At 55.7% G+C, this 25284-nt stretch overlaps 1 protein-coding gene and 1 long non-coding RNA gene across 7 annotated transcripts in view; both read right to left on the reverse strand.

The window, feature by feature from the left end:
- The window catches only part of TMCC1 (transmembrane and coiled-coil domain family 1), a 74365-nt gene extending 69064 nt beyond the window's left edge, over positions 1–5301 (reverse strand). For all 6 annotated transcript variants that reach the window (XM_082060497.1, XM_082060496.1, XM_082060495.1 and 3 more), the window contains exons 1-2: positions 5180–5301; positions 1877–2121 (exon numbers count right to left, since the gene is read on the reverse strand). The gene's annotated coding sequence lies outside the window, so the exon portion shown is untranslated. The remainder of the gene's footprint in view (positions 1–1876; positions 2122–5179) is intronic.
- Positions 5302–5714: 413 nt separating this feature from the next.
- Positions 5715–25284, reverse strand: part of LOC309443338 — a 43403-nt gene continuing 23833 nt past the window's right edge. Inside the window, exon 3 of the long non-coding RNA XR_014184785.1 lies at positions 5715–7384. This is a non-coding gene — a long non-coding RNA (uncharacterized lncRNA). The remainder of the gene's footprint in view (positions 7385–25284) is intronic.

The following is a 25284-nucleotide window of genomic DNA, read 5'->3' on the forward strand; positions in this document are numbered from 1 at the left end:
AGCCCGTCGGGCCCAGCATGTATACAGGTGTATAGGGCAGCCCATATAGGGTACAGCGCCTGCTACAGGGGGTGTTCCTCCCCAGGCACAGGACTTTGCAGTTCCCTTTGTTCAACTTCACGGTGTTCCTGCCTGTTTCTCCAGCCTCTCCAGTTCCCTCTGAATGGCACCATCATCTGGTGCACCAGCTCCTCCAGTTCTCAAGAAAGCAGCTCACAGGAAACGAAACCAAAAACTTTACACCCAACACTATTTTAATATAGCATCACACCCAAAGAGCAATGCCCGGGTCAGACGGAGGAGCACGCTGAGTCTGCTGCTCCGCGTTCTGCCCCCCGAGCGGCCAGGCCTGAGCCCAGCTCCGCGTGCGGGGACAGCGGGAGGAACTGCTGCGGGGTCAGGGGCTCCCTCCCCACCACAGCGCTCCGCTGCAGCTCGCAGCGGCCTCACACAGCCCATCCCTGCTGCAGGGTCAGCGTCTCCCTCCCCACCACAGCGCTCCGCTGCAGCTCACAGCGGCCTCACACCGCCCATCCCTGCTGCGGGGTCAGGGGCTCCCTCCCCACCACAGCGCTCCGCTGCAGCTCGCAGCGGCCTCACACAGCCCATCCCTGCTGCAGGGTCAGGGGCTCCCTCCCCACCACAGCGCTCCGCTGCAGCTCGCAGCGGCCTCACACAGCCCATCCCTGCTGCAGGGTCAGGGGCTCCCTCCCCACCACAGCGCTCCGCTGCAGCTCGCAGCGGCCTCACACAGCCCATCCCTGCTGCCGCAGGACAGCAGTCAGGCTGGAAAGCCAGGCACAGGGGTAGGTTAGATCTGTGTCCGCCTCAATCACTGGAGCTTCAGAATTAGCTCTTAAGAAAAGTGTGTCTGCTAAGCATGCTGAATGATTCAGCCAGGTATCTACTTTCAGCACACTAGTTTCCCTCTTTTTTTTTTTTTTAAGAAAAAGACTAATGAACAATCAAGCCTCCTGTAGAAGACAGAGGTGTGTTTGGCCACCTTTCACTGCAACACGCCATTAATTGACAAGACTGCAGCTGCCCTGGCATGTCAGCATGACCACCTATGCCACAAAAAGATAACCAGGTCCAAGGAGTTCACAAAGGAGAGTCAAGAGGTGTTATCAGCACACAGCAGCCTCTTCCAAGCCCAAGCAGAGCAATCAGCCAACTTCCTCGTTCCAGGTTTAGAATTCAATACAAAAGCAGAGCTAACAGCCTCAAGGTAAAATACGGCCACGCAAGCCACTGGATTTCGGTACTTCTTGAACAGCTAAGGCTCCCCACCCTGTCAGCAGGTGGGACAAAGCTGCGCGGTCTCAAGGCCAAGCCCACCCGGCTCTGCTGGTGTGGCACCTCCGGCAGGTTCCCCTGGGGCTGCGCGCACCGCGCGGGGACCCGTGCGCGGGGAGCCAGGACACACCTGCCAGTCCTCCAGTCCAAGGAAGGTACCTGCTGGGTTCACCTCAACACTTGATCTAACCAGAGGAACCCCCATTGCCTCCCAGGTGCGTTTCAATGACTACCCAATGTCTGACAAATGCGTGGAAGAAGAAAATCTCTGCAGACCTTGCTGGCGTTTCAGACCTGAGTGGATGAGCAGTGGAGACTCAGGTCACACAACACAAGCTCTTCTGAAAGGAACCTCTGAGCGTTCCTAGAGCGGGTTCAAACAAGGTCACCCCTGTACAACACCGGCTGGATACTCTGGTGCTCGCGCAACCTCCCTGTGCATGGGCACGCTCCCCTGCTAAAACCATGAATAACGGTGCAGATCAATCTGAATCTACAAAATGTGTGCCTAGAGTTCTCTTCACCCTAGAACCAGATGGTCTTGCCTTCCCCTTTTTGTAGGTCATAGTAGGATACATACCTCAAAGCTGCTCAGGCTGGCTCGTCTCTTTGCATAGATATGCTCACAGTTGTAATCCAGATGTCTTCGACAGAGGTCTAGTTTTAAAAATACTTCGAAGTATAAATCCCACAGGAAACAGGGAAGTCAGAGGAGGGAAGGAGACAGTTTATCGGCTTCTACATTTGCAGGCCTCTATAGTCAGTAGTGTAGGTCATTTCCAGAGTAAATCTTGGCAACAATCCTTCTTTGTAGAGGAGAAAGACCTGCCAAAATGAACAAGCACAGTAAGAAACACCATCACTATCTGGTAAGTAACGAAACAGCACCACAGATTCAGCATCTCCTTCAGAGAAAGTAACTCTTATTTGAAATATGAGGTTTCTGCTAGCTTTGACATATTTAAAGTCAGAAGCAGCCTCTGAATTTACCTCCTATTCTGAGTACTTTTACCTAATAAACTGTCTCAAGGAGGAAAATACTCTAAGGATTCACACAATGTTCGATCATAACAGAGCCTTGTTTCAGCCCAAACCTGCAGCTCCTCAGACACCTTGATGTTCACTGTGTATTTTCACCAGGAATGTCTGTGTGACCAGTGTCCAACTACTGAGCTGCCGTTCGAAATAAGAACCAACACAGAGTGATGAAGTCCAGCAAAGCATGGATATAGGGTACATACCAGGGCCTTTCCCGCACAGCACCAACATGCCGGAGTGCCGGTGTACTTCTGAATCTATTTAATGGGGATGTAAGTTAAGAAAATGTAAACTCTTTGGGGCAGAGACCTTCTGCTGCGTGTTTGCATTTCACACAGTATGGCAGATCTGGGTTCCAAATCAAAGCTGTTCAATGTTGTTGTGATGCAAGCCTTTGTACTTCTGGTACAATAGATTCTTCTTTACAAATAAAAAAGGTCACCTAGTTTTGCATTATCATAAATTGCTTCTGAAAGTATGGAGAGATTTCACTTAGCAAAAAAGACATTTAACTCTAGACAATTACTCGTATCCTTGTTTTCCTTCTGTGACCGTTTTAACATCCTTGGCTGGATGAATAGTTTAAATATTTGGAGTTTATATTCAACCTTAAAGAATCAGTTCACTGTGCTGTGACACCATCCAGCATCGACTATTTAGGGGTTTTAAGAATTTTAAGTATTTAAACCACACCAAACTACTCACTTCCTAGCAGTGCTGACAAATCACTGCCACCTTCGCACTGCATTTCATTCACCTATCGTCCCTTCTCGCAAAGCTGTTTATCCACTATTAAAATTGTGTTGAGTTCACAGAACCCCAGAGGGCTGAGGCTGGCAGGGGCCTGTGGGATCGCCCGCCCAGCCCCCCAGAGCTCGCTGCCCACAAACCACTGCAACGAGTCTCACCATTGGTACTGAAATACCACTTTCTCACCTGAGAGAGTCACCACTGCTAGTTCTAAAGAAACTCGCGTCCCCATCACGAGGGTACGACCTCCTCTGTACGCAAAGGAGCAGCACCCAAGCATGCTGCGGCGCTCAGCGCTGCAGGACGGACACAGCAGAGCCACCAGCCGTGCTTCAGGGCACAGAGCAGCCCCTGAGCAGCACAAGGGCTGTGAGCTGGGAAGCCCCACTGTCCCCCAGCAAGAGAGGGGACAGAGCTCCCCAGCACCGAGAGAGGAACAATCCTCCAGCCAGTCCGCCTGCCCTTCCACACCTCCAGACAGAGAACAATCTGTCCATGGAGAAGCATCATCCTGTTGACTAAACACGAGGCTAAGGCAACACGTTAATGTTGCTGAAGCAGGAGCAGCAAGGACAGCAGCACCTGCTCCCCAGGACCAGGCCGTGACCACCACAACAGCCACAGCTGTACCCAGGTGTGTGTCATCAAGGGCTCCCAACACACAGAATCATCTCAGCTGAAGGTCTGTGGCCGACTGACACAGCGGTAACGTTACTCTCCTCCTTGCACACACTTCTACTCAGAGCAGTACAGCTCAGTTCACACCCTCACACCTCCCGAAGCTCCTCGCTGCCGAGGCTCGCAGTGCGAGCGCTGCCCCAGCCCGCAGGCGCCCTCCTGGCCAGCACCTGCCCCCGGCACGGCCCCGCTCTCACCGGCACGGCCCCGCCGCCCCCGGCCACGGCCCCGCCGCCCCCGGCCACGGCCCCGCCGCCCCCGGCCACGGCCCCGCCGCCCCCGGCCACGGCCCCGCCGCCCCCGGCCACGGCCCCGCTCTCACCGGCACGGCCCCGCTCTCACCGGCACGGCCCCGCTCTCACCGGCACGGCCCCGCTCTCACCGGCCACGGCCCCGCTCTCACCGGCCACGGCCCCGCTCTCACCGGCCACGGCCCCGCTCTCACCGGCACGGCCCCGCTCTCACCGGCACGGCCCCGCTCTCACCGGCACGGCCCCGCCGCCCCCGGCCACGGCTCCGCTCTCACCGGCACGGCCCCGCTCTCACCGGCACGGCCCCGCTCTCACCGGCACGGCCCCGCTCTCACCGCGGGGTGGCTGACGCCCCGCGGGGCCTGGACAGCTCGGGGGCCGCTGCTTACCGATGAGGTTCCCTAAGGGCCTGTCTCCGAAACTCCGCTTTAGAATGGCAAAACTTGAGCTCACTTACATGTGAGCACAATTAAGTAATTAGTATCTTAATTATCTCATACAAGACAGCTAAAGTGGGGAAGAATAGGTGGAGAATACACCCAAACTTATCTCAAACATCAGCGCGGTCAGACGCAGCCGCCGCCCCCGCAGCCCCGACCCGCGAACCGGCGGCGCCTCCGCAGCCGCTGCCGCGGGGACGGACGGACCGGCCCGCGGCTTCGGGCCTCCCCGGCGCCGCCAGCGGCCCCGCCGCTCCCCGGCTGCACCCGCGGCCGGCCCGCCCGCCGCCCCCTCCCCGCCGCTCCCCGGCTGCACCCGCGGCCGGCCCGCCGCCCCCTCCCCGCCGCTCCCCGGCTGCACCCGCGGCCGGCCCGCCCGCCGCCCCCTCCCCGCCGCTCCCCGGCTGCACCCGCGGCCGGCCCGCCCGCCGCCCCCTCCCCGCCGCTCCCCGGCTGCACCCGCGGCCGGCCCGCCCGCCGCCCCCTCCCCGCCGCTCCCCGGCTGCACCCGCGGCCGGCCCGCCCGCCGCCCCCTCCCCGCCGCTGCCGGCAACGAGGCCCGGGAGCCGGAACGGGCCGGAACGCGGTGAGGGGCGGGCGGCCCCGAGGCGGCTGGGCCGCGGCCCCTCCCGGGGCTCCGCACCGGCCCCAGGAAAACGGGGCGGGGCGGGAAAGCGCGGCCGAGCAGCAGGCCTGGAGGCGGGAGAGGCGCCCGCGGTCACTCACCGGCCCGCGGAGCCTCCGGGCGCGTCGGCGGCGGCCGCTCCATCCCCGCGCGCCGCCACACCGGCCGCGCGCGACGTCAGCGCGCAGCCTCGAGGGGCGGAGCAGGGCGCGCGCGACGACGTTAGGCGGAAGGGGCGGGACAAGAGACCACGCCTACTCCCGTCACCGCTCTGCGTCGCGCAGCCACGCCCCTAGCGTACCCACGCCCCATCTTAGCTCCGCCCCGGCGGCCGCCGCGCGGAGCGGTGTTGCAGTTGTGATGCGGGAGCGCGCTCGCAGCGCCGCGGCCGCGCGCGGGGCGGCCCCGCCCAGGCACCCGGGAGCGGCCGCGCTCCCGGCCCGCGCTGCCGAGCGCTCCGGAGCGGCGGCTCCTGTCTCCCCGGCTCTCTCCGGGCAGCGCTCCAGCGGACACCGCTCCAGCGGACACCGCAGCCCCGTCCCGCTGCCCCGGGGAACAGCGTTACCCGCCGACCGCACCTTGCTGGAGCCTGATTCGATGAAAAACTCGCCTTGATCTGTATCTGTCCGATGCAATTAATGTATTCAGCCTCGATAAAGTTGGAATTTTTACAGGTTGACTTTTATTCCAAGCCAGTGCTCGTTACTTTTTACATATTTTCGCATAAAGCTCAAGAATTTATGAACGCAGCCACTGTGTTTCCCACTCGGATCCCGCCGCCCCAGCCGCTCCCGCTCACCGTGTCTGACGCTCCGCAGACCACGGTTCCCGCTCCTCCCTTCCTGAGCTGAGTAACCGAGCACACGAGAACAGGAGGTGAGACCGGCCCGAAGGGAACGTGACCGGCGGGATTTCACCCCCAGCCGCAGAGCGCGATGTAAACAAACAGCACCTATGGTCGCATTTATAGCCAAAACATTTATTAATTCAATTTTTTCTTATGAATTAATAACAAATATCCAAGTAAGTAACAAGTTGTTAGTGTTAGATCTCCAGTTGACATTAAATTTGGCTTTAAGCACAAAAGCCTCATAACTACCACATGATTAAAAACAGCAGATTCAAAAGTTCACAGGAAATCTGTGGTTTTAGACAACAAACAGAAGCGATGAACCAGGAAGCCAAGGAAGTAATTAGAGTACAATTATCCCCCTCTGCAGGTTCTGCCTGCTGATGCTTTGGCTTATTAACTACATTATTTATATGCTTTCTAACAGGACTTTCTGCAATATATTTCTACATATTTGATCTTGTACTGAGCAATTAATTTTCAAAAACTATTTTACGTTCACTAACTCAAAGAGGGGCACATTGAAATTCTACAAATAGGTGTTCATGAGATGGCTTTTACAGCCCAGCTCTGTAGCACCTTCTCCTCTCAGCAGGGCTGGAGCCAGGGGCTGGTCCGCGGGGCGGCAGCGCGGCGGGGCGGGCGCGGTCCAGCTCTGCGCGGAGCCCACCCTGTCACAGCCCCTGTCTGCACACGTACCTGAGCCACCGCTGCGACGGAGCTGCAGAGCCTCGCTGAGCCCTGAACCGGGGTACACCAGTGCACTCCTCCCGCGGGAGGACACGGGCCTGGCTGGTGTCCGCCCCACGCAGCGCTGTGCCGGCGCAGGCCCGGTGTCCCCCCGCCCCCGCCCACGCGGGCAGTCCCGTCACGGACGGGGCTGGACCCGCAGCGAGCGGGTCGCGTGGGGCTGCGGCTCCGGGGGCTCGTGCTTCCTCCCGCGGGGACAGAGCCGGCGTGTGCACCGCGAGTTCACCTCCACGCGTCCTCCACGCGAGCAGAGCGCCCCGCTCTCCGCGCGGTGCCGCCTCGCCAGCTGGCCGGGCCCGTCACTGGGGTGAGCGTCCCCACGCTGGCCACAGGAACCATTTTGCCTCCAGATGTTTGGGGGTTTGTTTGGCCCCGTCCTTGTATAATTTTTGCTCTTTCAATACGGAACTGTTGGGAAGAATCCAAGTAGCAGACTGAAGATGGGCATGAAATAACCAGACAAATTGAATGTAATGGACTGATAAATCACATCCAGATTAAATCTTAGTTCTTTAATCTGCAGTCACTATAGAAACTAACCCGGCCTGAGGGCTGCGATCCCAGTTCAGAAGCACCAGTAGGCAGCAGCTGCATTGCCAAAAAGGGTGAATAAGGGCTTGAGCCAGTGGGGAGTTTGTTGCAGAGAGAAACAGAGCTCAGGAGGGCAGTTCTGCCGAGAATGGTGACACATCTTTGCTGATCTGACCTGGAAAAAATGTGCCTTTAAATTCAGCATCAGCTCTCAAGGAGGCTTGGTTCGTTTTGTGGCTGCCGTCCCCCGAAACCTGATCTACATGCACTCGACAACTTCGTCCCTTCTGGCTCAGCACCAGACGCCACGGCCACGTTGCAGCTGCCTGCCCACGTGCCTGTGATCCAGCCCGTTTCGCAGTGTTCTCACAGTGAGGGAATTATTACTAAGACGTAATTCAGCACGGGCCTGTTTGGCCACCACGTGCCGTGCTTAGAGTCAGACAAGGCTTGAATTCCTGTCTCACGTGAGAAAGGAAACCAAATCTCTGTTCCTTACAGGTAAGAAAGAGGCCCTGAAAATCTCCAAGTGTCTTCTTTCCTCTGACTTACCTGCCCTTATGTCAATTGGACTCTGTATTCAGCGGCCTTCCCATCTTCCTGCTGCGGGACAGCTGGCGGGTCACGGCCCGTGCCTGCGCCCCGGGGCTGCGGCGGCCGCGGGCAGGGACAGGCCCACGGGCACAGACCTGGGCACGCAGCCGCTGGCGCTCCATGTGCAATACTGCATGCAGAAAGAGTAATTCAAGTAACTCGTACATGCAAGCACAAAACGAGGCCTGCACATCTGAAATATGTAATGAGGCAATGCACACTGAAAGACAGGAGAATCATTTTAAAGCTGTTCAAGTAAATAAGTTACTGCTCTCTGACAAATTCCATCACACCAGCAGTTGCCTGAGACCAGGAGGAAACTGTAGCCGTTCTTTGAAAATAAGAAATAAAGCAGAACATTGAACCTCACCTGCAAATACAACGGCAGCTGCTCTGGCGTGTCTTTTAACCCTCACTGGCACGCTCTGGCCGCAACGTCGCAGTCATGAGAACGTGGCTTCTGCTACCGGGGCAGCAGTAAAAGCTAAAAATGGGGAAGGGGCAGACAAGCGCAGCTGCAAACAGCCCAGCGCCGGGCAGGACGGACGGCAGGACGGGCAGGAGCTCCTAGGGGGATTTTCACAAATACACGTGCAATGTCAGTGCTTTCATGGCAAAACGACGCCTGTTAATCGGGTAAATCTGGGAAGAGTGGATAATACAGCAGACAAAGGTTCTCTGAGACTGTCCCACTGGAAGCTGCGACACAGCAAGACCCAAATAGCAGTTCGGACGGGGTCACCTCCAGTGGGGTTTGAGGCAGCGCGGAGCCCTAGGAAGGGCCGGGAAGGCAGGACCGGGCAGACGTGGCCTCTGAACCACAGCGTGAATTCTCACCCGGCAGCTGCCACACGCTGGGCCAACTGGATTCCAACGGACTGGGACGGAATTTTGCAGCCAGCATTTGTACCTCTAATCGTGCCCGTGCAGCTCAGGTCTCGGCGAGGGGAGTCTCGTTTGCTTCCAAGGACGCGGCGTCGGGCACACTGCAACGAGGATCTGTCAGCCCACGTGCTTATCTGGATGCTTTGCGGCTTATAATCTGAAATGCTATTAGGGATTCCGGGTGGCTCTGTTTCAGGATTTGCAATCTAAAACAGCCTTTAGGAACCCGGTTTACAGAATCTTCTAATACAAAGGCTTGTCATAGTACCATGGGTTAAGTAACCAAATCAATGATGCCGACCAGCTCGTGCGTGGTGACCCCTCGGTGCTCCTGTGGAGCGCGGGCTGCCGAGCGGCCGGGGGCTCTGGTGACCCGCGCGGGGGCAGCGGCGCGAGCACCGACGGTTTGTCATCGCTCCGGGACACGGACCGCGTTGAGTCAGGAGTAGGCAGGGCTATCAAGGCTCAAGTGAGATAATTCTGTCCAAAAAGCATATAATGGAAATTAAATATAACCAGCAGGGACCATAGCACCAGAAGGCAGGTGGGGTGCAAGGCCATCTATCAATAACACCTTATCAGGCCAAAATTACCTATGTAACAATGTTGGAAACACCAAATTTGGGTACAGATGTAACAAAATTGGGACCAGTGAGGAAAAAGAAGCAGGAAAGGACAGTGATGCCAAGGTTGGCTCTGAATGGTTACCGTGGCTCGAAATGTCCTTAAAAGGTACAATCCATCCAGTTCCAAGCATATCAGAAACACTTAATCCAATCCAGGTACAGCAGAGCGACAGCACATTCCCAGGTGGGTTTTATAGGGGTTGTGATTTGATTTTCTGGCTCCTGTGACTAAACTGCTGCAGCTTTGCTCCTGTGGTCCAGAAATCCTAGGGAGCCTTCAATGAAATTACAGCTTGTTATAACTTGGAGGGTGCACTTTACTCTCTAGATAATGGTGTAATGCAATAATATGATGAAAAATAATGTACTTTCATTTGCAAAGTGCTGTGTCTCTTGCAAGTGCTCCAATCCAGCTAAGGAAGTTCACAAAAGTAATTAATGCGAACAGTAATAAAAATGAAGCCTTTTCTATGTGGCATTTCTAAGCAAGTCAGCCTCATACCTCTTCTCTTGAGCTGAATGTGATCAGCCCCCTCTGCAGCTGGAGATGCTGCATTAAAACCCGCGGTGCTGAGCTGAAGGGAAGGCTGAGCCTCTCACAAGCACGGGGGCCTGTGGCCCACGGACCTGCAAAGTATCGTCCCCTTGCCATTCCCTACAGCCGCAGGGACAATAGCGAACAACCAGCTGAGTGCTTAAGAAAACATGTGGAACTTCTCAGGAGGGTTGTTCTGCCCCTTCCACGGGCGGCTGTCACAGGGCAGCGGCTCACCGGGCTGCTGGTGTTTCTCTGGCTTCAGCAGAATTACCGCAATAAACCAGTGGACTGTTAGGTTCAAATCACTAGTGGTCCCACGGAATAAGGAGGGCAGTTCATTTCTGCATTATCACATTATTTTCTGGATCAGCAGGAATGCGGGCGGGGAGCAGAGAAAGGTGTCCCCTCAGCGCCTGCGCGCTGCCCCCTGCGCGCTGCCCCCTGCGTGGGGCCGGCAGCCCCCCGGAGCGCCTGAGCGGCCCCACGGAGCGCCTGAGCGGCCCCACGGAGCTCCTGAGCGGCCCCACGGAGAGCCTGGGCAGCCCCCCGGAGAGCCTGGGCAGCCCCCCGGAGCGCCCGAGTGGCCCCCCGGAGCGCCTGAGCGGCCCACCTCGCTCTCTGGGTAGCAGCCCAACGTAACCACATGATGGCAAGTAATGCACTGAGGTTTTCAAAGCGCTCTGCCCCTGTGAGCCGTCAAGCCCAACATTAAAGTTCCTACGCTGAAAGTAAAATCACTAATATCAATGACTAAAAATACAGATCCACTCTCTGATGCTCATCAAGCAAACATTGTGGCTGTTGCAAAGGAAACCACCAGTAGTACTAAGTTCTGACGCTGGAATGGAAAACCTCCAGTTCTACTCATCAGTTACGAAAAGCCCTTCTGTTGCCCAGCAGACCCCGCCTGGGGCCATCTCCAGGCTCAGCAGCTAAGGACAGGCACGGCAAGGCTCCACAGACACCGACACCAGCCCAACGGGGACGGGAGGATGTGAGTGATAGTTCACAAGGCAAAGATGACTTGCAAATGTGCCGAACTGGAGCAGGAGAACCAGGAGAGAAAAGTGCTCATTCCAAATTGATGATGCTCTGTGGCACTTGCCAGAGAAGACCAAACGCAGTATCTCTGGGACAGACGCTCCTTTTATTATTTGCTTTGGCTCACAAATGAGCTATTATTTCCTTGCTTTGTAAACTGTTGACATTGGTTCAAGTGTTTCAGAGGCCAGGACGCTGCCCAGAGACTCTGCTGCCGACCCAGGCTGTGCGACCTCCCCAGCTCCTGGGTTCGGCCCCTGCGGGTCCCGCCCGCGCAGCTCCGCTCGGGAACCGGCCCCAGCGCGGCGCTCAGCGCCACTCCCCGCCACGCAGAGCCCGGCCCGGCAAACGTGCCCGGCACAGGCCGGCAGCAGCCCCGGCCCGCAGCTCGACGGGGCAAACGCATTTGTAGGCTGAATGAACCTCCTCTTTTTTAGGTCCGGTTCTGCAGGTGCTGAGTTTTAGCGCTTCTTGTTGAAGCAGAAAGGACTCAGCACTCAGCACCCGTCAGTACCAGACCCTTTCTGTACCTGGAACTGCAGGAGGTGTTTCAGAGACGCGCAGACGGGTTGAGGTGGCAGGGCCGCCTGTCCCTGTCCCTGTCCCTGTCCCTGTCCCTGTCCCTGTCCCTGTCCCTGTCCCTGTCCCTGTCCCTGTCGTGTCCCGTGGACGGATCGCTGCTGATTCCCGCGGTCCCACAGGACTGCAGGGAAACGCGCACAGACTCTCCCGTGGCGAGCACCGCTCCTGCGGGCAGTGCGAGCGGCGCACGCACCGAGCGAAACCCGCTTTTCTGACGCGGCAGCGCCACCTCCCGCTCCCGTCCCCTCACTGCAGCGGGGCCGCCCGGGAGCCCTTCCCGCCCACCCCGTCCCGGGGGCTGCCCTGGGCACCCCCGGCTCCGACCCCGCGCTCCCCCGCAGCCCCCGCACAGGCCCGCAGACACCAGCCCCGTCACCCGGGTCGCTGGTCACCCCCCCGCGCCGTGAGCAGCCCCCGCACAGCCCCGCAGACACCAGCCCCGTCACCCGGGTCACCGCCCCGCGCCGTGAGCAGCCCCCGCACAGCCCCGCAGACACCAGCCCCGTCACCCGGGTCACCGCCCCGCGCCGTGAGCAGCCCCCGCACAGCCCGCACAGCCCGCACAGCCCGCACAGCCCGCCAGCGCTGCTGCGGGACCCCACAGCGCCTGGGACCGCTCACGACACAGAGCACGAGGCGCCCACCGCTGCCGTTCCTGGACAGTCGCTCCATGGGGAATGTTACACTTCATGCTTTAATCGACGGCCCTGGCGATCACCAAGAACAACGCCCGCGGATACAGAATTCACAGAGCTCTCAGACCGTGATGCCGCTTTGTTTTTCCTGCTGGCCTAGAGCTCCCGGCTTTCACCTGGGCGACACAGAACCATTTTTTTAGACATTGACAAAAACCAATTTTATTTCTCCAGGGAACAAAGAAGAATGATTTGTTAGGATGTACCTGCATGACAGAGCTCTGGAAACATCGGCAGCCTCCATAGCTCGCTCTGGCGTGACTAGTCTGCAGCAGAAAGATGCTACTATTGCGCACAATGAGTACCATGAAGACACTGACACACACACAGAAAAAGAAGGGTCAGACCAGAACTGCAGATACTGACAACTTTCAGGACAAGCGCACACTCAAACAAGGGCTGAAATCTGTTTCCTATCTAGTGTCTGGGCTATAATTTTATATTGGTCCTTCACTGCTTACTACAGAACTGTACCCTGGACGTGGAAGTGGATAAAATATTTCCTGTAAAAAAACCCAAGCTCTTATCTGACCTGTAGCCATTCCAGACATTTCCACCATTCTCCTTTCACACTGTTACTGCACCTTTCCTTGGGTTTGCATTTTTAACTCAAACTTAGTTGCATTGAACTCCTGCCTGAGAATCAAGAGAGAAATGGTTTCATCGCTGTGTTGGAGGAGAACGGGAAGAACGCTGAGCGGGGGTGGCGGCCGAGCCGGCGCCGGGAGCGGGGCCCTGGTTCGGGACACACGGAGCACAGCCGCTCTGCCTCCCGGCTCCTCACCTGCAGCTGCGCGGGGAGCTGAGCCTGCAGCGCCGCGTTACGGACACAGACAGGGGGGCAGGAAAAACAGGTTTATTCACACCAGTTTACTGCTAAGGCAGGTTCAGGAAACGTGGGGAGATTTAGATCAGTTAGAAATCAATAAACAAACCTATTATTATTATAATTCACAAATGCATTTTTGCATCATTTTCCCTCTACAAAGTTCTTTGCAAACTTCAGCTGAAATACCTAAGAACCTTTTATCCACTGAAATGCAGCTTCCACTGGGTCGCAGCCGAAATGTGGCAAGTGCAGATCTTGGAGTGGCTCAGGAACAGGCTGTGGAGTTCGGACTGGTACCGTCTGCAGGAGCCGGCTGGTGTGGGCTGTGCTCGGCTGTGCTCCGGCTGGTGTGGGCTGTGCTCCGGCTGTGCTCCGGCTGGTGTGGGCTGTGCTCTGCTGTGCTCCGGCTGGTGTGGGCTGTGCTCGGCTGTGCTCCGGCTGGTGTGGGCTGTGCTCGGCTGTGCTTGGCTGTGCTCCGGCTGGTGTGGGCTGTGCTCCGGCTGTGCTCCGGCTGGTGTGGGCTGTGCTCTGCTGTGCTCCGGCTGGTGTGGGCTGTGCTCGGCTGTGCTCGGCTGTGCTCCGGCTGGTGTGGGCTGTGCTCCGGCTGTGCTCGGCTGTGCTCCGGCTGGTGTGGGCTGTGCTCCGGCTGTGCTCCGGCTGGTGTGGGCTGTGCTCCGGCTGGTGTGGGCTGTGCTCTGCTGTGCTCCGGCTGTGCTCCGGCTGGTGTGGGCTGTGCTCCGGCTGTGCTCGGCTGTGCTCCGGCTGGTGTGGGCTGTGCTCCGGCTGTGCTCCGGCTGGTGTGGGCTGTGCTCCGGCTGTGCTCGGCTGTGCTCCGGCTGGTGTGGGCTGTGCTCCGGCTGTGCTCCGGCTGGTGTGGGCTGTGCTCCGGCTGTGCTCCGGCTGTGCTCCGGCTGGTGTGGGCTGTGCTCGGCTGTGCTCCGGCTGGTGTGGGCTGTGCTCCGGCTGTGCTCCGGCTGTGCTGTGCGAGCTCCGCACACACAACCTGCCTGGAAGCACAAATCAGGCTGGGGAAACGAAAAAAAGGAGAATGAGAATGCAAGGATGCAGGAAGTCCTTGTTTTCTGTCTTTTTTGTTCTGTCTTCCATTTTAACTGTGTGTATGGGAGAGAACAACGGGACAGAGCGGCTTGAGAACAGCATTATGCTGCGTGCCCTGACGTGCAGAGAATCAGTGAAGGAAGCACCTGATGCCGAACTTTGTGATGCATTCAGTTTATGAAGTTCACATCTGGATGGAAACATCTGAACTTGGCATATTTTAGGCCACAATTAAAATTACATTCTACAGATAGGAATGACGTCGTGATACCTTGGTGTAACTCAGTTTTCTGTGTTTCCAAGTAGCAATAACAAAATTTGCTCTTGTAGAAGACAAGATACTGATATAAAGGCTCTAGAGAAACACCAGTGGTTTCTCCAGCAGCATAAAAAAGGGCTGTGACAGTTCCATTTCCAGGCTAAATAAAGAAGGGCACGGAATTCTCTTTTTAAAAGCTGTGCACCCCATTTTCAGCCTCACTCAGTTGGCAGCATCCAGGGCTGCAGCAGCTTTCAGAGCACTGAACAGGCTGCTCCTCAGCCTGCTCCACAAAGGCCGTGCGATCCTGCGCAGACTGACCTGCTGGCTTGCCCGTGTCCCCACAGCCCCGGTGACCCGGCCGCCACCAGCCTGGCCGAGCGCGCCGGGGCGCTGCATCGAGCCTTGGCCGGGGACAAGCAGCCCACAGGTGCTGTGCCAGACTCGACGTGACACGGAGGGGAAATCTTCCACCTCGGGGTGCGGGACAGCGCGGAGCTGCTGCCGACGTTCGTTACAAATGCTGCACATCCAAAGCTTCCCGCCGTGTCCCGGCGAGCCCTAATGAGCGAGAAGCGGCTGGCAGCACTCTGCCCACCGCGGCAGACGGTTCCACGGCGCTCCTGAGAGCAGCAGGGGATGCAGAGGTGCCGAGGCAGGACGGGAACACGCGGCAGGAGGCCACGAGAGGCGTTATCGATCCAGTCACTGGAGTGAGATGTCCCAGAATGGTTATGATCAACCGCAGGGTTTACTGGCTCAGAACACGGGATCAATACTCAGACACAGCTCGGGAGGAATGATTAGTGGCATAATGAGTTTCTCTCTTTTTGACAGCGAGTGCTGAACTCCCAGTTCTCATACACTGGGAGAGAAAAAACATGTTTCTGTTTTTCAGTGTCAGTAAAACTTGCCAGGTCTGCCATCCTTCTGGGATGCATGCAGAAAACGAAGCCTTTGGAGGAGACAAAAAGGGCCCAGGCAGGTGCGGGGGACTCAGCGGCGTTTCTCAGAGACTCGGTGCTTTCAGGGAAGTACAAAGTCCTCGTATTCTCCCCCAGCTCAATTTACTGGTAAGAAGCTTTGTGAGAACAAAACTGAATGTTCTTACAACAAGGAGCCCCGTGTGCTGGGAGTACTTCAGCAGAAATTATGGACGGAAGGTCAACAATAATGATGAGGCTACAAATTTTAAAGACTAAATTGAGTAGTGTAAGTTTACCTATTTAAGGGGACACCCTGAGAAATTTAGGTTCATCGGGCCTTTTGTTCTAGATCCATGTATGTAGTAAGAAATGAGAAAACACAAGCACTGATAGAAGCTAAAAGCAGCAATAAAATCGACAATACTATCTGTGCTAGGGGAGATGAGGTGTCATTAGAGAAAATAACTCTTCTTCAACTTAATTTTTTGTTTCTATCAGCTCAGTATCCGAGCAGCAAAGACGGATCCTGACTGAGGGGACTGGTGTTCGACAGCACCCCCGTCAGTCCATCCTGGAGGGTCCCGTGGGCGCCCGCACGTGCAGCTCACCCTGCAGAGCACGTCCAGCCCCCGTAACGTGCTGCGAGCGCCGCGCTGCCCAGCCCGGCGCGGGACCTGCCGCACACCGCGCGTCCCAGCTGCGCCTCGCGCCCGAAACCAGCTCCTGCCAGAGCCGCTTCTGCGAGTCCCGCTAGGCCAGACACCCATCTCAGCTGCACCACAGCAGGCTCTGAGGAATAACTTGTCTGACTGTCAGACTGCTGGCTGGATGGGTTGCTCAGTCTCAAAGTTCATCTGATTGAAGAACAGACCCAATAAAATCAGTCAAGTCAACATAAGCAGATCCAGCCACCCCATGGCAAAGGGGCAGGACGGTGACAGCAGTGGGATGTTCCACAGCGGCGGGGACACCGGAAACAGGAGTCATGTGCTGGCCCACAGGGAAGCCATTCCCAGCAGAGGAGCTGCACCACGCTGCACCGGGCAGAGCGGGCGCGCTTTGGAGCGGGAGCGCTTCAGAGCGGGAGCGCTTCAGAACGGGAGCGCTTCGGAGCGGGAGCACTTCGGAGCGGGAGTGCTTCGGAGCGGGAGTGCTTCGGAGCGGGAGTGCTTCAGAACGGGAGTACTTCGGAGCGGGAGTGCTTCAGAACGGGAGCGCTTCAGAACAGGAGTGCTTCAGAACGGGAGCGCTTCAGAACGGGAGCGCTTCGGAGCGGGAGCGCTTCAGAACGGGAGCGCTTCGGAGCGGGAGCGCTTCGGAGCGGGAGTGCTTTGGAGCGGGAGCACTTCGGAGCGGGAGCGCTTCGGAGCGGGAGTGCTTCGGAGCGGGAGCACTTCAGAACGGGAGCGCTTCGGAGCGGGAGCGCTTCAGAACGGGAGCGCTTCGGAGCGGGAGTGCTTCGGAGCGGGAGCACTTCGGAGCGGGAGCGCTTCGGAGCGGGAGTGCTTCGGAGCGGGAGTGCTTCAGAACAGGAGTGCTTCGGAGCGGGAGTGCTTTCGGAGCGGGAGCGCTTCAGAACAGGAGTGCTTCGGAGCGGGAGTGCTTCAGAACGGGAGCGCTTCGGAGCGGGAGCGCTTCAGAACGGGAGTGCTTCGGAGCGGGAGTGCTTCGGAGCGGGAGTGCTTTCGGAGCGGGAGTGCTTCAGAACAGGAGTGCTTCAGAGCGGGAGTGCTTCAGAGCGGGAGTGCTTCGGAGCGGGAGCACTTCGGAGCGGGAGCGCTTCGGAGCGGGAGTGCTTCGGAGCGGGAGTGCTTCGGAGCGGGAGTGCTTCAGAACAGGAGTGCTTCAGAACAGGAGTGCTTCGGAGCGGGAGCACTTCGGAGCGGGAGTGCTTCGGAGCGGGAGCGCTTCGGAGCGGGAGTGCTTCGGAGCGGGAGTGCTTCGGAGCGGGAGCGCTTCGGAGCGGGAGTGCTTCGGAGCGGGAGTGCTTCGGAGCGGGAGCGCTTCGGAGCGGGAGTGCTTCGGAGCGGGAGCACTTCGGAGCGGGAGTGCTTCGGAGCGGGCAGCGTGCACCTCACGCTCCACAGGAGTCCGGAGAGCAGGGCAGTGGGCTGAGGCGAACCCCACCAGACCTGCTGCATGGCGCTAATGAGCTAGCATAATTACAAAGTTTAAAAATGGTTTTAAAAATGACTACGGAGACAATTTGTGAGAGCAATCAGAATCCAACCCTGCCCTTACTCATCAGCCTGTACTCATCAGCCTGTGTGAGCGAATGCTCACACAGACACAAAAACGTTTTATTTAGGGATACATCATTTTACCAGCTTTCTTCCAGTCCTTCCACCCACACAAAAAAGTGAAGCAGATGTGCCTCGAGCTTCATGATGCTGCAGCTTTGCTCAGCAACCACCTCATTTTCTGTAATGAAGTGAGTACATACCTACTCGGAGTCCAAGATTAAAACGATCATTTACTTTAAGTGCGCTGTAGTGCAGGCACCTTCTTCACGTGGTTGAAGATGCTTTAGGAAATCAAAGAGGCAAGTAGAAATAGTGAACACAGAACATGAGTTATCTGTATAGCCTAAATCGTATAGATGTTCTGTTTATTGCTTTGTTTTACGCAGATGGCTAAAATTTGTCATGCTCCACACAAGAAGGTTTTTCTCTCACTGACTTGGTCAGACATTGAGAAGACGACATAGAAGATCGTTCTGTCCTTATAAACAAGGCTTGCCAGCAAAGAAGGTTGTTCTACTTGAGGTACTGCTGGATCAATAGGTAAAAAGGCTGAAAGGAAATGTAACCTACCAGGAATAAAGACGCATTTTGCAGGAACAATGTGTTGTCATTAGGTATAATTGGGCAAATGGTGATGTGGTCTGAAAAGCCTCAGCTGATCGTATTCCCTGAGTGCGCTGTCCCACGGGGGAAAGGGGCGTTAGATACGCCTTTGTTGGACTGGTGAGGTGGAGAGCAGGTGTGAGAGAACAAACAGCCTTGTAATCCTTGCTTTGCAAATCAATTCTTAATCACTCTGCCTCTTATTTCCATACCAGATTTAACTTTCTGATATTTATGAGAGCAACTTGGCAGCTCCCCTTTTGTGGCTTAAATGAGTAGCAGGTCCAAGAGATTTTTGTAAGGCTTTTATTTCCTAGTGCTGGTGCACGTGGTTTATTTCAGGTCAGAAGCAGCAGCTCTCATGAGACGCACAGCACAAGAAGCCGGCCGCAGCCCTGCTGAAGAGGCAGTGCCAGCGCTCAGCGCATTGTTCCACCATCTCCTGTTTCACTGTGTGAGTATGTAAGACTTTGGTACATGAAGCCCAACTTACATCCTCTATTCCTGTCCAGAAGTCACTTCTCTCCCTCTATTACTTCACTACAACTACCATCACTTATAGGATAAAACTGGAAGCAAGAAGACGACTGCCGGGACATTCATGGCATGTTTGCCTTTGAAACAGGCTCAGCTTCGGAACAGTCTGCTGGTCGCACTGGGTGTGCTCCGAGAGACATCTGCTCCAACAGGCGTTGATGGGAAGCCAGGGCCAGGAGGCTCGGCATGGGGATGAAGAGGAGTTTCAGTCACTCTGCTGACCAGAGAATTCCATGTGAGTCGGAAGGAAATACATGTTCCCACATATTACCACTATGGCTGGTTTAATTTCTTTCTTGTAAGACATTTTTGCTGAAGAGATGCTGCCAGGTTTGTGAGCAGAGGAAACGAGGAACAGCAGCGCACCTTGTGCGGTGCGGGGCAGGGTGGACGCGCTGGAGCGCTGCGCTCAGACACCGGTGGCAGGCCCTGCTGCAGCGCTGACACTGCCAGCGGCATCCCGACTAATTGCTTTGTAATCTCCCCACACACAAGTGAATTCCTATGCCCACCGTGCTCTGCTCAACAATTATCAACAGCAGTACACATTAACAGCTTGATTAATAAGGGAACTTTTAATTAAAACCTAAAAGAAACTGGCATTTGACCCATCAGAGAAGACAGTGGAAGGTACTGATTTATTGCCTAGTGGCAGACTTCACATAACAAAGTTACTGCAAAGCCAACACTTTCCTCTCTGTGTCCAAGAGCCATGACTGGGAGCAGAACAAGCTGGTAAACTAGGACATCAGACACAAAGATCACAGCTACTCTGTGAGAGACGTTCAGTTTGTACGAAGCGTTACAGCTCTGGTTTTCTGCGCGATGCTGTTTTCCGTGTCGGCGCAGCACCGTGCTCAGCGCGCACTGCAGGCGGTCAGGCTCGGCCATCATTTCCACTCCCAAGCCCAGACAGGCCACACGTGTCCTCCTGTGGCTGGCACTGACTTCCAGAAGCTACATCAGCGTTAGGGAAGGCTGAGAATCCACCAGCTCACTCAGAAACCATCATGAGGACCAGCCTGGCTGCAAACACCGTGACCCACACCAGAGATGGACCAGCCTGGCTGCAAACACCGTGACCCTGCCAGAGATGGACCAGCCTGGCTGCAAACACCGTGACCCTGCCAGAGATGGACCAGCCTGGCTGCAAACACCGTGACCCTGCCAGAGATGGACCAGCCTGGCTGCAAACACCGTGACCCTGCCAGAGATGGACCAGCCTGGCTGCAAACACCGTGACCCTGCCAGAGATGGACCAGCCTGGCTGCAAACACCGTGACCCACAGCAGAGATGGACCAGCCTGGCTGCAAACACCGTGACCCACAGCAGAGAGGGACCAGCCTGGCTGCAAACACCGTGACCCACAGCAGAGAGGGGCCGGGCCGGTGTCTCCTGCTGCCAACAGCAGCTGCAGGCAGCCTGAGATGCACTCCCAACACCCCTGCCGCCCTGTCCTCCCCCCAGCTGGAGGGCTTTGGGCCCACACTGGCTGGGTTGGGATACAAACCATAATTATTTCATGGAGCAGTGCTATCATTAAAGAGTGCAACATTTTCTCATTTGTGCAGAAATACGTATCTAAATTAAATGCAGAGCTGCTAATGAAACAATAATATTTACTACACACTTCACTACCTCGTCATAGTTAAACATAATTGAGTTGTGTTCCAGTTCTACCTGGCAGCATCCTGTGAAGAACCATGTCACAGTGGCCCCAGAGGCCCTGGAATTCTCACTGGCAAGCAGTAATTAAACAAATGTCTGGGATCTTTCTTTTCCTAAATGAGCAGTTAACAGCAGCCCCTGCCCTTGATAAAATGGGCAAAGATCAACAGCACGATTCGTTGCTAGAACTACAGGCAGGTCTCATGACTTCGGGATGAGGGCAGAGTCAATCCTTCAGTCTTTGTCCTGGGAGCCTCCAGCCCTGTGCCAAGACATTCTGGCCCTTCCTGATCCCTCTGATCAGGATGCCAAATTAAATCCACTGGGCTGAGCAGTCCCTACGATTTGTGCAAGGCAGGATGTGGTATAGATAGGAAGAAAGAGGAACAAGACTGTCTCTTTGAGTGAATACTTGCAATTAGATCTGATGACGCTGAACAGTGACCCAGTTGACGCTGGTGTAAACCAGGCTGCCCAGTTCTGCCCTCTGCCTCCAGCTGCGTGACTGTGCTCTGTCCCCTGCACCAGCAATTACTTATAAAGCTAATGAGTTTCTTTAATCAAGATAACAGTCTGAGAATTATCAGCAACTGCTGCTTAATTACAAGGTCACCTACAGAGCGTTTTAGTTTCGTCCTCCACCCGTACGCTCCCCTGAGGGCAGTTTGTTCTCTGTGACAGGTACCCTAAGGGAAAACGCTCCCCTGACAGAGAGCCCTGGAGGAACTACAAGGCCTGTCACCCAGCCAAAGAACACAATAAAGCTTCTTCTCTGCTGTTTAGTGGCTAAATTAGGAAGTCAGAGTGTTCTTATTTTCAATTCTGGTATAAGAAGTAGCAAGACTTAATTTAAAGACATTTTGTTCAGTCAGAAACATCTAAATAATCATTGATTGTTCTTCCTTGGATGTGTGAGTCTCTCAAGAAGCAGAAAGCTGTCAGGTGCTCAGACAGGGAGGAGCTGCCCCGGCGAGGCCGTGCAGCACTGCTGGTGCGGTTCAGAGCAGAGATCCACAGCCGCTGCAGCGCCCGCTGAACACGCTGAAATGACATTTCGTTGTGAGGAAACTTATTCCAGAGCCTTCTAAACTTCATAAAACCCATTTTTTTAGCATCACTACGAAGAAACTTTCTTTTGAGACTAGACATCAACTTCATTTGACATCTTCCCCCATACCACAGCAAAAATAATAGGCAGTCACTTCATGAGTCATTTGTTTATCTCAGTGCCTTTGAAGCGTGGATATGATGAAGGACAATTAACATGTTTTCTGAAGCAGGAAAACATTAAATAACCAGAGACCTTTAGCAGCCTCTAGCGACATCAAATGAGATGATACAGTATCACTCCTTTAACTTGAACTTTCCACTTGGGTTTCCAGGAGATAGCACCCAAATTCTGCTAAAATGGCAGACTTATTCTAGACCTGAAGCTGATCCCCCGCTCTAGCAGGGCTCTGCTCCCGGTGTCACCGAGAGGGGCCCTGATTGGACACAGTGGACACGGTCACATCCACGGGCTGATCCCCCGCTCCAGCAGGGCTCTGCTCCCGGTGTCACCGAGAGGGGCCCTGATTGGAGACAGCGGACACGGTCACATCCACGGGCTGATCCCCCGCTCCAGCAGGGCTCTGCTCCCGGAGTCACCGAGAGGGGCCCTGGTTGGACACAGTGGACACGGTCACATCCACGGGCTGATCCCCCGCTCCAGCAGGGCTCTGCTCCCGGTGTCACCGAGAGGGGCCCTGGTTGGACACAGTGGACACGGTCACATCCACGGGCTGATCCCCCGCTCCAGCAGGGCTCTGCTCCCGGTGTCACCGAGAGGGGCCCTGGTCGCACACAGCGGACACGGTCACATCCACGGGCTGATCCTCCAAGGACAGAAGTGCCCGGGACAGCGACTGCTTCGGCAGACCTGCTGCTGCATTTGTGTCTACCTGTGAAAGAGAAACCTTGGAAAATGTTGTCACATAACTATCAAATTGGTTTTAATTTTTCATGCTGTCAATTTGCCAGGCAGTGAGAACTCTGACCGCCAGAATTCAGTGGTAAGAGAACTGCAGCTTTGCAGAATGCTAAATTATTACACTAGGAAGGTCCAAACAATAACACCGTGTAATCAGGATTCTGAAGCGGAAGGCCAAATAAGCCATGATTTTTGTGTGATCAGATCCTGTTTTACCTCATAAGGTCCACAAACTCTCTACTACTGTACATCACTGACCTGGTCTGCAGCTTCCAGAGGGCAAAAGGCCTTGATAACCTCGCAATTTAAGAATGAGCACATTGCACCTGGCTTGACTGGCAAAACTGGCTTCCTCATCCCAACCAGGAGCAGGACCTGCTAACCCAGAGCTCGTCCGTGTCTGCAGCCGCCCTGGCGCGGCTGGCTGGGTGAACACGAGGACTGGGCCTGCCGTGCGCCGTGCCCGGCGGGGCCGGCTGCAGGGCTCCCCTCTGCGTCCGCACCATGAACGCACCGGCTGGACCAGGCTCCTGCGCAGGGCCCGGGGACAGTCTGCGCGCGGGGGAACGGCAGCTGGCGGGCTCTAGCCCTCATGGATACGGGTTTTAATCTGTGCTTCAGGAAGGCAAAACCCACATTGTCTGTCATCAACAGTGGGGACCCAGCACTTTACATGGAGAATTGCACTCTTTCTTGGGACTCCTGCACACCATTCTTTTCTAAGTTAGGCAACTTCACACTACAGCCAGCAGACAGAAATGCAAAACGTAAATGCCTTCAACAGCTGTGCAAGACCACCTCTGTTCCTAACTCGACACGAGGTGTCAGACCAGTCCTTTCCCCGGAGCCCCAGCCAGCCCTTGTACTGCTGGGGACCCTGGCGGCCCCTGAGCCGCCCGGCGGGGCACGGGCAGCAACGACGAGGGGTGCACAGGGCTCCTCGTTCCGCAGAGTTCTCCGAGCACCTCGTGCCGAGCGGGACCAGCCACTGCTGTCTGCCACGGGGACAAAGCACACCTTGCACGGGCCAGGGCAGCGGGCTGGGCTGGAGTCTCTGGATGCTTTTCACAGCACCAATTTAAAGAGCAGCTGAACCGTCACTGACAGAAGCAAACTTCAGCTGGAGCTGTGAAATACTGAATATAGCCCAGCCGCACCTGCACCGCGTGCCACACTCCCGGATGCGCTGTCGTTCCCCAGCACCAGTTCGGCGGCTCTGCTGTGCCGACCAGCGCTGTGCACGGCGGGTACGGAACCGCTCCCGCGCAGCACACAGCGCTCTGCTCAGCGCCCGGCTCCACACGGAACCCAAACCGAGCCCGATGGAGTCGCTGTTTTTCAATAATAGCACAAGTAGTTGTAAAGGTCAATAAGATTTACTCTGGTGTTGGCTTAGAGATCATTTGTTATTCAAATGACAAAGGTACCGTGTTTATAAAGCACAGTGATCAATGGCACTACCTGTACATCAGGCAATCCTTGGCATTTCCATAATTCCCCTGTGCAATAAGACTTGAGCTCCACCTACTCAACATGAGCTCAGAAATAATAACAGATTATTGCTGAGATCTTCCAGAAAGTACTTTAGAAACAGTCTATCAGTTTCTTGTTATTGATGAGCCATTTCAAATGTCAAAATGTTGGGTCACATTTTTGAATAATAGTTACAAAAATGTAATGTTATGAAAGTTTTGACTGCCTCTTCCATGATGGCCTCTGAATCAATCATGGAAATGCAGGTCTAAAAACAACACCTAAGAATATTTTCTTAGTTGTTTCACTTTTTTATAGTTTGAAGATCTATAAGCATTTTCTAGGCGACCTATAGATCATCACAGAGCAAATTTAACAAAAGGTTATCTTTGATTAATGACCTTTCGCTCGTGCCTTTGACGTCCCTCCGAACCCTGCGCTGTCTGCTGGAGGCCCTGACGTGCAGCGCCCGGCACCGCGGACACACGAGCACCGGCAGCCGCTCGGCAGCGCCTCCAGAGCCGGCCAGCCGGGGCCAGGCGGGACACCGAACCCGACAGCAGCCCAGGCAAGGAGAGAAGGGAATCGGAAGGAGAAAACTGTTCCTTAAATCATCAGTGGTTTGTAGAAAGAACCCTGTGAAACTGCCCATTTGACAGGATGTTACATCGTTGCTTACGGGCCAAGGAAAGAGGTCATACCACAAACAGTCCCACCAGAGCTTCACTGGAGTCCAGTCAAACACAACTTTTCTATTTACCATTTTCTTGCCTTAAATTTGCATGCCAGGTCCCTTGGCATGCAAATGAATTCTACTTGCTTCCAAAAAAAACAAAGCAAAACAAAAAACCAAAGCCCAGATATTAACAACACTTCTCTTGTCACCATCTGAGACTTTCAAAGCACATCACAAGCATCAAAAGTCATTGTATTGTAGCAGTATCCCTTATTTGTGGGCAGGGAAAACAAAGCTCAGGTATTTAAGGGTCTACCTAATTTCAGTTACGACCTATGAAAAGCCTGGCTCTGATTTTAACTACGGTTGGATTTCTGCCTTAATGCAGCACTAAGAGTCACAGAGCAATTCAATGGGAGAGGCAGAAATAGAACATGTCCCAATTCCCAGCCTCCATTCTCGCCAAATGACCACGTGGGCTCCCAGCTTGGTGCTTACGGAACATCCCGCTGCGCAGTCTGCACTGTGAACCACTGCGAACGGCTCTCCGTGCACCCTGCACCCCTCCGAACGGCTCTCCGCGCACCCTGCACCCCTCCGAACGGCTCTCCGTGCACCCTGCACCCCTCCGAACGGCTCTCCGTGCACCCTGCACCACTGCGAACGGCTCTCCGTGCACCCTGCACCCCTCCGAACGGCTCTCCGTGCACCCTGCACCCCTCCGAACGGCTCTCCGTGCACCCTGCACCCCTCCGAACGGCTCTCCGTGCACCCTGCACCCCTCCGAACGGCTCTCCGCGCACCCTGCACCCCTCCGAACGGCTCTCCCTGCACCCTGCTCGCATCGGCCACGGCGGAGCCCGAGCCCCGC

Source organism: Streptopelia decaocto, assembly GCF_964273445.1.
Source record: "Streptopelia decaocto genome assembly, chromosome: 8".
Taxonomy (NCBI): Eukaryota; Metazoa; Chordata; class Aves; order Columbiformes; family Columbidae; genus Streptopelia; species Streptopelia decaocto.